The 11286-nt window shown below is 37.2% G+C and overlaps 1 pseudogene; it reads right to left on the bottom strand.

Moving 5' to 3' along the window:
* Window positions 1-3945: 3945 nt before the first annotated feature.
* On the bottom strand, window positions 3946-5448 carry LOC102485367 (protein SGT1 homolog pseudogene; annotated as a pseudogene).
* Between the last annotated feature and the right edge of the window lie 5838 nt (window positions 5449-11286).

Raw genomic sequence — 11286 nt, 5'->3', positions numbered from 1 at the left:
GGGATGGGGAATCAAGGATGGCAAAACAAAAGGCAAGGTATGCAGGACATAAGAATTGGAAAATTATTTGCTGAGAACATGTATGCTGATGTGCTTGATTGAGCCAATGCACAGTGTATTTTGGATGGAAAATTCATTGGTGTGTTGTGATGGTGTATAGTAAATTAATGTAGAGAATGAATAAATTTTTAAAAAAAGGTAAAAAAAAAAGAAGAGTTCAGGAGGGGAAATTTGGGAAAATATGGAGAAGTAAGACATTTGAATTACACAGATGTGGTTTGTTGCCTGTTGGTGATGATGTGTATAGTAGTATCAACTCATCTGCTCTGTGGCATATATCATGTCAGCTAGACTCTCTTTACAAACTAAATGATGTATAATGGCTGAATGTATAAAAATAATAAATACTAAAAAGTAAAATAAAAAAATTTTTAAAAATTTAAAAATCATAAAAAAAAGAAATGATAGAGGTCAATAAAAAGTGGCACAATATTTTTCTTTGTGTTGAAAGAAAAGAACTATCAACCTAGAATCTAAAAATGGGAAAAAAGTCCTTCTGAGATATGAAGTAAATTAATACATTTTCAGAAAAAAAATTAAGGGAGACAGTATTCCCAGGAAACCAAAAATTTTATTTTCATGTACATGGAGATTTTCCTCCTTTTTTATGTTATTGATTTCTAGGTTCATTTTGTTGTGATTGGATAACAAGCTTTGCATGATTTTAGTTATTTCAAATGGCTGGTGGTTTATAGCTCAGGCTATAGTCCACTGTAGTATATTCTTTGTTTAATTGAAATTAATGTGTATTTTAGTGTTGACGGGTGCAGCATTCTGTAATTATCACTTAGATCCTGTTAGTTGATGGTGTTGAATTTTTCTGTTTTCTGTCTACTTGTTTTATCAATTGCTGAGAGAGTCATGTTGAATTTTTTAAAATTGTATGTTAAATTTTCTCTCTTTTCAGTTCATAAATTTTTGTTTTACATGTTTTGCATCTCTGTTTGATCAGGCTTGCACACTGGAATTGCTATGTCTCATTAGTGGATTTTATCATTATAAAATTTCTCTCTCTCATTATTTTCTATGCTCTGAAGCTATTTTACCTGATATCATTATGGACAATATTGCTTTTCTTTGATTAATATTTGGGTTCTGTTTTCATTCTTCTTTTCAAACTGCCTATATTGTTTTATGTAGAACAAGTTTCTTCAGGACAGGATGTAGTTGTATTCTGTATTTAAAATCATTCTGACATCCTCACATTTTAATTGATGTATTTAGACCATTTACACTTAATGTAATTATTGATATATTTGAACTTAAGTCTGCTATTTAATTTCTCTGTTTTTCTCTTTGCTCTTTGTTTCTATGTTTTCTTTTTCTTTCTTTTCTGGGGAGTTACTTCAACAACCTTTAGAGTTACATTTTTATTTCTCTGTAATGTTTTCAAGTATATCTAAAATGCTCATTTAGTGTTTCATATGTGTGTGTGTGTGTGTGTGTGTGTGTGTGTGTGTATACACATTCCACTATTGTAATCAGTTTATCAGTTCCAGTGACATAGTGAAAGCTTATATACCTTTAAGTCTCTTTGCACTATTCCATTTATTTTGTTCTTTTAAACATTTATGAACCATCTCAGACAATGTGATAATTTTTGCTTCAACCATCAAATGAATTTTAAAAACTCAAAAAGAAAATAAAAATTCACATTTTCGCTAACTATATTGTTTCTTCCTTGCTGGCATTTCAAGTATTTTTTGGTTTTGTTTTCTCTTTCTTGTTTGTTTCTTTTTCTTTCTTTCTTTCTTTTATTTATTTATTTATTTATTCATTTATTTATTTTTTCTATTTAGAGAACTTCTAACCATTATTTTAGGGTGAATCTTCTGGGAACATTTCCTCTTTATTTTCATTCTTAAAAATGTCTTGATTTACTCATTATTTTGAAAAGATTTCTTCCCCCTCTTGGTATAGGATTCTAGGTTGTCATTTATTTTCTTTTCATACTTGAAAAATATTGTGCCACTTCCTACTGGCCTCTGTCATTTCTAATGAGAAATTCACTTCCAATTAAATTATTTACTCCTTATAAGTAAAATGTCATTTTTTTTTCTGGCTGATTTTAGAAATTTTTCTTTGTCTTTAGAGTCAGAAATATAATTCATGATGTGTCTTGGTATAGATTTTCTTTTTATTTATCATATTTGGGATTTAATTGGCTTCCTAAATCTCTAAGATTATGTCTGCTGCCAAATTTAAGTTTTCAACTATCATTTCCTTAAGTACTTTTCAGCCATGACTTTTTTTAGCCTCCTTCCTGGACTTGACACAAAAGTCAAAACTTCATTTATAGTTTCAAAGGTTACTGATGCTCCAATATTGTTTTTGTGAAAGTCTAATTTTTTATGTTGCTCAGATTAAATCATTTCTATTTTTCCCATCTTCCAGTTTATCTATTCTTTTCTCTGCCTCCCTCGTTCTGTTGTTGAATCCATTTACTGGACTTTTCATTTTAGTACTTGTATCTTCCTGTTCTAAAATTTCAGTTGTTTTTCTTTTTTTAAAAAAGCTTTCTATTCTTTCATTTTTTTATTGTGTTTATAATCACTTATTTATAATCACTCATCTAAGCATCTAATGATGATTGCTTGAAAGTCTTTGTCAGGAGGCTAGCAGGTGGCATGGTGGTTGAGGGCACTGGACACCCACATGGCCAACCACGGTTTGAGTCCCAGACCTAGTGGTTTGCTTACTCACTTTCCCTCTCTCTCTCTCTATTTCAAATTTTTAAAAAATGAAGTCTTTGTCCAATAATTCTAATATCCTTGTCATTTTTTATTTGTTGTTTAACTAGCAGAGGGTATATGCACTCACCTGAGAGACAGAAAGAAAGACGGAGTGAGGGAGAGGGAGAAAGCACCCTTCAATTGTGTGTAGTCATGCTGTAATTCCTTCTCCTACATTTCTTTATCCTGTTATATTTGGGACACACATATAAGTGTTCAGCATGTTTTTGAAAATTTAAACTGTGGTCAACCATGCAGAGTCTTAACAACTAGGCCATAGGGCTAACCTCGTCTTTGTCATCGGGATGTTAACCTACTGCTCAGCCATAAAAAACAATGAGACACTGGGATTTGATGGAAAGTGGACAAATATGGAAAATTTGCTGCTAAACAAAGCAAGCCAGACTATGAAAGAGAGGCATTGTATGTCCCCACTCAATATATACTGAATGTCTGCACTCTATGGCAGAAACTGAAAGATTGGAAAGTGTAAAGGCATAGAGAGCAACTGTGGATACCAGAGGCAGTGTGGGAAGAGGGTGGGAAATGGGGAAGGCTTGGGGGGGAATCAAGGGGAAAAAGAATGAAGTGAAACATTTAAGGGCCAAAAAAATGGGAAATAATCTGTTGATGATAATATGTATAGTAATATATTTGACTGAACCAATATACAGTGCTCCTGATGGGAAAATTAACTTGGTATGCTGTAATGATACACAATGATTGAATGTAAAAAGAGTGAATTAAATATCTATCTATCTATCTATCTATCTATCTATCTATCTAGATATATAGATACAGATATAGATATAAAGTTAATTTTATGTCAACTTGACTGGGTAAGCAAGGCCCTAAGAGCTGGTAAAACATTATCTCTGGATATGTCTGTCAGAGTGATTCTTTTCATTTGAATCAGTGGGGTAAGGAAAAATGATCTTCCTTTACCAGTGTGGGCGAGCATTATTTGATCCAGTGAGGGCCCCAATAGAACAAGAAAGATAGAAAGGGCAATCTCTCTCTTTCCTTGTCTGTCTTTATACACTGGGACATTCATCTTCTCTTACCCTTGGTTATTAGATTTCCTGGTTTTGGGTCTTTAGGTTCTGGGGCTTATGCCAGTTTTTTTTTTTTTTTTGATAGTAAATTAACTTATTCAATATTTTTTCCATTCTATATCATCAGGAGGATTGATTTCAACTTTCCTTTTACCTGCATCAGACCAATTGGTACTCAACACTGTCCCACCAGACTCCATAAATGATTTGTTCATGGCACGTTTCACTTCGTCAGAACCATCTGAATAGATCTGCTGAAATAATTTGTTTAAAGCTGCATCTCCCTCCAACTTCTCATTCTTTTCTTCTTCTGTGATCTCGCCAACCAATCTATCCCGATTTCTGTGTGGTGAGATGACGGTGGATACAGGTTCTTTACCTCTGCGACGAGCTGCTTAGGCTTCGGCACATCTCCTCACCCTTCTAGTCGTCCCCACCTCACGGCCTCTGTTTTCTTCACTTTAACTCCAATCTTTGTTGAAAGCACTTTAAATATGCTCTATTCTGGTATTATAGGATAAAGAAGTCTCAATTTCAAATTGTAATCCTCTCCAGAAGGAAGTTTGACCAAAGCAGACAACTTTTTTTCTGAAAATTCCACATTTACATCATTCTTCTGAACGTTCTTTTTTTTTTTCTTTTTGAGATATTTTTGCTATAGGGCACGCGCGCTCGCCAGACAGACAGAGAGAGACATAGAGACAGAAAGCGAGAAATCTCCCCCCAGGGGGGATGGTCACGCCGCAATCCCTTCTCCTCCATTCTCCTCTCGGGATCTTGGGCACGCACGCATACACGCCCAGCGTGAGTTCTGAGCCACCGGGTCCGGGATGCGAACCGCGGTCGACTACGTGGAAGTCCAGCGACAAAGCCATTACGCTAATTGCTGATTCCGAATGTTCTTGATCATAAGTGTAATAATTACTTGGGATTCTGTTTGATACCAGTCATACTTGATTTTTTAAAAAAAATTATTTATTCATTCATTTATTTTAATTTGACCAGACACACCACACACACACACACACAGAGAGAGAGAGAGAGAGAGAGAGAGAGAAAGAGTTTTAAGCCACCGGGTCCAGGACGTGAACCGTGGTCGACTACATGGGAGTCCAGCGACATAGCCATTACACTAACTGCTGGTTCCCATACTTGATTTTTGATTGGTGAGTCTGCTGGGATACAGAATGATTCACCTCAGGTTCTGATCCATTCTGAGCATCTTGACACCTCGTAATCCAGACAACGAAATCTGCATCTACACTATCTAATTTCTGTCCTTCTTTAAAAGTTTCTAGAGCAGCAGCATAGTTTTCATGGTATTCACATATCCCTTTTCTCAGCATAGCAGTGGAATTATTTGGATTGAGTTCAAGAGACTTCTTTGCATCAGCAATAGCATCACAGTAATTCCCAAGAATGTGACAATAAGCTCTCTGACAATAATACTGCGCCTCATCTGGTTTCTGTTCCAAAGTCTTAGTCAGCTCCTCTGGGCTGGTGCAGGTCCTGCTGCAGCGACTGCCATCCCGAAGAGTCACTGTCGCCGCTCCCGGAGCTGTTACTACTGCAGTTATCACCTTATGCCAGTTTCCACCCATTCTGGTTCTCAGACCTTTGACCTTGTATTGGAGTTACACCATTGGGTGCCCTAGTTCTCAGGCCTTCTAATTTGGACTACATTATACTGCCAGTCTTCCTGTTTCATCTTGCAGGTGGCATGTCTTTAGACGTTTCATCTTCCATAATAATGTAAGTCAAGTTCCAAGATAAATCTCCTCTTCCATATCCATGCCTATGTATCTATGTCCATATCTATCTCTAATTATCCATATTCTGTTGGTTCTCTTTATCTGGAGAACTATAATTAACATAGCATGTGTTGTCTTCTATCATTCAGTTTGACATTTTTCTTGTTCTTGCTACACTAAGTGATTTTTCATTAAAACTTTTTGTATTATGGAACTCTAGATCTCATTGAAACTTTTTCTGTTAGTTAAGCTTTGTGGATACCACTTCAATGGAGAAGAGAAGATGCCATAGCTTGATTGTAGGATGAAGAAAGACGTCCAAGCTCCCACTTGTTTTGGCTGATGTGAAAGAGGGCTTCATGTTGCTGCTGAGGGGGGTTTCATTGCTCAAGTGATCTCCACTTACACTGCACTAGAGGTGGCCTTGCTGCTTTTGTGGTCAAAGTTCGACTCTTGACTAGGGTTCCAATGATTCTATCCAGTGGAAAAAAGAATGATGGCTCATTTCTGCTGAGTGCAGGTAGAAATACAGGCTGCTAAGTGGTCTCTACTGACACTGTGAGGGCGGGAGTGTCCCAGTACCAGCCAGTGAAGAAGAAAGCCCTGGATCTCCTCTTAGACTCCACTGGCATAGACCCACAGTTCTCTGTGATCCCTGCCTGAAGCAGGACTGTTGTCTACAGGTTTTCTGATTTGCTAGGCTGTCTCTTCTGGTCTTTTGGCTAGAGGAAGAAAGCGGTTGTCTGTTTTTGTTCTTCTTTTTTCTCTGTGCCTATTGACATTTCTAGATTGCTACATTCTTCAGCTCCATGAGAAGAGAATATGAACCAAGGAAACACGAGACATCACTACTATGCTGTTCCTAAAGATACAAGGGCCCTAAAAAATCTTCCTTTTTCTCGCCATCTTCCACCATCTTCTCCTATTTGTTTTATGTCTGAAGTTCAGGGTTTTTGGTTTACTTGATGAAGGAATAAAGAAAAATATGCCTACTCAATTTTCCTAGAACTGAAGTATCCATAAAATGCTTTTCAATAGACAACTCTATGAATATAAATGATTGTTACTATGGGATGAATGCCTATATTTATCTTTAATATTTACTTCACTATCTATTTGCTTTTATTAGTTTCTTTCTTAAGATAATACTATATTTCTTCCTCCCATTTCCCAAGATAGCTTCAATTTCTCCTAATTTCTAAGATCAATAGAGATAAAGAAGAGGTAAAGATATAAAGGTCAACTTGACCATCTCTTCTTTTTCTGTGTTTTCCTCGGAACTAAGTCATCATTAGCACTTCTCAACATTTGGGCTCTATGCCGTCCATTAGAAAAATTCAAAAAAAATCTAAGTATTTAAATCATCATCAGGGGCTTCACAAACAGTCCACTCGATTAGTGTGTTTCAAACATTTTAGCAGCATCGTTTCAGATTTTATCGTTTTATTATAAATGAATCCAAGGAGAGCAAGGAGGCTCATATATGCTATACAGGATTTCAATTCAGTTATCTTATATTAAAGCAAGAATAAAGTTTATTCTGCATTTTATTTTGTGTGCTCAGCATTGAGAGTCATACAATATATACTGATAAAAAGTACAAATGGTATTTAATTATTTTTTGACAGTTCTCCCTGCAATGTCAGAATATCCCTTAATGAAATTTATCCAAAGTCTAAAAGAGAAATATTGAAGGCATCGTTTCAGACTTAAATAACCATATTTAATAAATACTGGAATTTCTTAATTTGGAGAATGCTGGTGAGTAGATTATGTGACCATTTGAAAGCACCATTTTAGGTAATATATGGCTAATATTTGTCGCTTATAACCTGCTTAATATTACAGGAGAAATAATCTTAAATATTTTGGTCATCCTTGGAAGATATTCACCTGAAATGTCAAAACATCCTTGATATTTCAATGTATGAACCCCAAACACAACATTTTAGTTTTTCTCTGTTAATCTCTACAGATGTAAGCACAAAAATATCCAAGCCTTGATTTTATAGAAAATTTTTAAAAAGAAAATAAACAACAAACTTTATAATAAATACTAAACATTTTAAATAACTGAAGCACCATACAGGACATGCTCTATCTTAAGTGCATGAACCCAGCAGATGCCAGAGTTTCTGGCATCTTAAAAGCGTAGCACTGGTACTTGATTAGATCATACATTTTTACCTTATTGAACATTTGGAGTCTTAATTAAAAAGAACACTGTGGAGCCACATTTTTTCTAATCAATGACACATTTATACAAGTTTAATTATTTGAACTAAGATAGAAGACAAAGTTTTATCCAAGGTCTGTTCCAAAAACAAGTTAATCTGTAAGAATAAGTTAATGAATTGCTGTCCACCACTGTGTGAAAATTTTTAATGTAACACATTTGAATGTGTTAGCTTTAGTATAGCTTCAAAATAGTTTAAATAGATAAGTAAAAGTTGAATTAAATGCTTAAAATAAACCACTTAAACATGAAACTTAGCTTGAAAACTACCACAGTAAATGAACTGCTAACCTCTTAGGAGAAGGGATTATCATATATTTTGGATACTTCTGGTAATCGACAGTGCTTTTTTCTGCAATGAACACACTTAGTCAGCAGTAGTGATAAGTACTTCCCTGAGTGACAGAGGAGCCTGGGAATTATTTGCAATGGATGGAGGAAGTTTCTGAACATTTTTTTCCAATATCTGTTTGCATTTGAGTCTTAGAAATAAGCAGAACCCAATCCTCTATATATTTGCCTACATTGATTTAAATAGAATTCTAAGTGCCTTTTGGTATGAAGGTGATTGGAACACCATTGCCTCCCTTTATAAAAAATACGTCCAATAAATTAAAACAAGTTCCAACAATCCAACTGAGAAAAGAGATGAGAATCAGTAAAAGGAAATGACCCTTAAGGAAAGAGAGTCTGGATTGGGACCTTGATCATTAACTGGTCCAGAATGGTAGAGGGGAGTGCGATTCTAGGGCAAGGACTGGGGAATCATGTTGGGAGCCTTCCTGGAATTCTGAGATACCCTGGGAAAAATGACCATCCGTGATATCAAAAATCCAGAAAGCTGGGACATAGGCTTCATTTTAGGGAATCTCCATCCCCCAGTTCTTCTTGCTCTGAGAAATGGGTGGAAGGTAAACAGCCCTGCATGGTTACTTGGTGGCAGTAAGTGGTGGTGAAGAGGAGCTCACAGAGCAGGTGCTCTGCCAGGGCCACGGATCGCAGGGCTGGCCACTCTCACTGCGTCATCCACACACCGGGTCGGAGCACCCTCGCAAGCTCTTCAGGTGCACGCCTGACTGCTGGCTCCCTGGAAATTAGTAAGGCTGAGTGATGCTGTGCACTTTTTTAATGCCACAGGCAATGCCGGGGACTCCAGGGTATATCTGGAGAGAGGATGCATGTGAAAGACAGAGGCCACTGACAGTTATGTGGGTGGTCACTCAAAAATATCTTAATTTGCTTATGAAAAGACAAGCAATCTCACTTTATTCTCAGTGTCGTGGAGTCCTAAATTTACACACACTGGTGACAGTTATGTAAGGGGCTATTAGCTATTTTAATAAGAGTGATTTTTCCCCCTAAGAATATTCATGGTCAGAATTGTCATTTTAAAACAGGACCATAGCCACACCTTCTAACACACATGGGGACGTGCCCACAGAAACCCCTCGGCTCTGGCGTCCTGATGCTGACAGAAATGAAGAAGAGCAAAAAGAACTCTTGGTTTTCTTCTCAGCTTACATTTTGTTGACTTTACCTTTTTAAAAACATATTAACTATGGGAAAAAGAAATGAAAACTTTCTTTAAAAGCTGCAAACAAGTGAATGTCCATATTTAATCTGCTGCCTTCGAATTCTTCTTGGGAAGCTAAATTAAATAACAATTCATCTATTCATTCTGTTCAGTCTTCCAAGGCCTGATAATGCTATAACCTTAATAAAAAAAAACTAATGCAGATTTTAATTTTCACCCTGTTAGTTCAGTAAGAGAAGCACTCAGCACCTCTGTCACCATCATTCACAGTCACTCAATTACAGGTTGATTTTATTCAGTTAAACATCCATCTGGACAGACACCATATTAGAGTACGTGTTCTATATTTAGTCATGCTTTTGCTTCAGAGTTAAAATATGAATGTTGCATGTGTTGCTTTTCAACCTAAGTCCACAGCCATGCTTCCAACCTTCGGCACCTGTGCACCCGCTGGCCTCTGACTGCATCGCCTGCCGCGTCTCCTTGCTCTCTAACCAGGCATACTGTGTAGCGGTCTATTTCCCCGTGATTGCCTTTGGGAAGTCGGAATCTACGCCAATATTTGCTTCTCCCACTTCCACAGTGAGCTGTCCCAGAAGTCTATGAGGGTTACCTCAGTTGACATCCCAGTGAGTACACCAGGTTCTCAGAAAGACAACTGTCCCGCTTTTCTCAAAACTAGGCAATACCATTGATTCAGGTATCCTTAGAGTACCAGCTGTGGCGGTCTCAAGAGGCTGGGCCATAGTTGTCAAGCACGTGAAACTCTAAAAAGAGCTTCTAGACCATAATTCAAAGACTCTCAACTTTGAAGAGTTTGGGTTGCAAACAGGTTCTATCAAAGAATTGCATTGTTTTGAAAACATCAGAACTAAAGATGAAATAAAAACTAAACACACAATGCATATTTTAATGTATGACAGGTCCTTAAAACGTTTATGAAATAAAGAAATATGAAAAAGTTATGCATGGATTTAAAATTTGCATGAAAGTCACTTGTTTAATTTTTCGGTTAAATTTTGACATCCCCTGTAAGCTCACGTACCACGACACTCGGCCTTATTTTTACATCATCGACCTCTGCATGTAAAAGAGGACCAAGAGCTAACCAACCATGTCACCTGGTTTTGTTTGTTTCACGTTATTTGATGGTGTCTTTTAATATTTAATCATTGTACATCTTTATAGCATACGCTATGGCTTTTCTCTTTTTTCCCCTTTGACTCCTCCCTCCTGCCCCCAATTGCTCATTACCCTCCCACACTCTCTAGTACCCGTAGTTGGTGTCCATGTTTTATGCCCTCCAATCTTTTAGTTTCTGCCATGGAGTGCAGACATTCAGTATATATTGAGTGGGGACATACAATGCCTCTCTTCATAGTCTGGCTTACTTCGCTTAGCATTAAATCTTCCATATTCATCCATTTTCTATCAAATGCCCAGGGCCTCACTGTGGTTTTGTATTCCCTAGCATATATGTGCCACACTTTTTCGATACATTCATCTATTCTTTGACATTTGGGTTGATTCCATGTCTTAGCAATTATGAATAATACTGCCATAAACATAGATGCGCAGGTGTTTTTCCAGCTGAGTGTATCGTCCTTTCGGTAGATACCCAGGAAAGGAACTGCTGGGCAGTGAGGCAGTTGCAGTGGTAGCTTTTGGGGAAGCTCCATATGGTTCTCCGCAGTGGCCGCACTCATGGACATTCCCACCGGCAGTGTAGGAGGCTTTCCTCTTCTCTGCAGCCTTGCCAGCACTTATTATTCCTTATTGTTTTGGTCTTAGCCATTCTGACTGGGGTTAAGACACCTTTTGTTTTGTTCAGGGAGAGTTTCTCGGGTAGTGGTGAAATTTCAGGTCGCACTTGAGGGGAAAGCGGAGGAGAGAGGTGACAGACGGGCTTGGGAGAAGG

Source organism: Tupaia chinensis, unplaced genomic scaffold (assembly GCF_000334495.1).
Source record: "Tupaia chinensis unplaced genomic scaffold, TupChi_1.0 Scaffold000037_4, whole genome shotgun sequence".
In the NCBI taxonomy this organism is placed as follows: Eukaryota; Metazoa; Chordata; class Mammalia; order Scandentia; family Tupaiidae; genus Tupaia; species Tupaia belangeri.
Note: the sequence above shows the minus strand (reverse complement) of the source record. Positions and strands in the feature narration are given on the sequence as shown.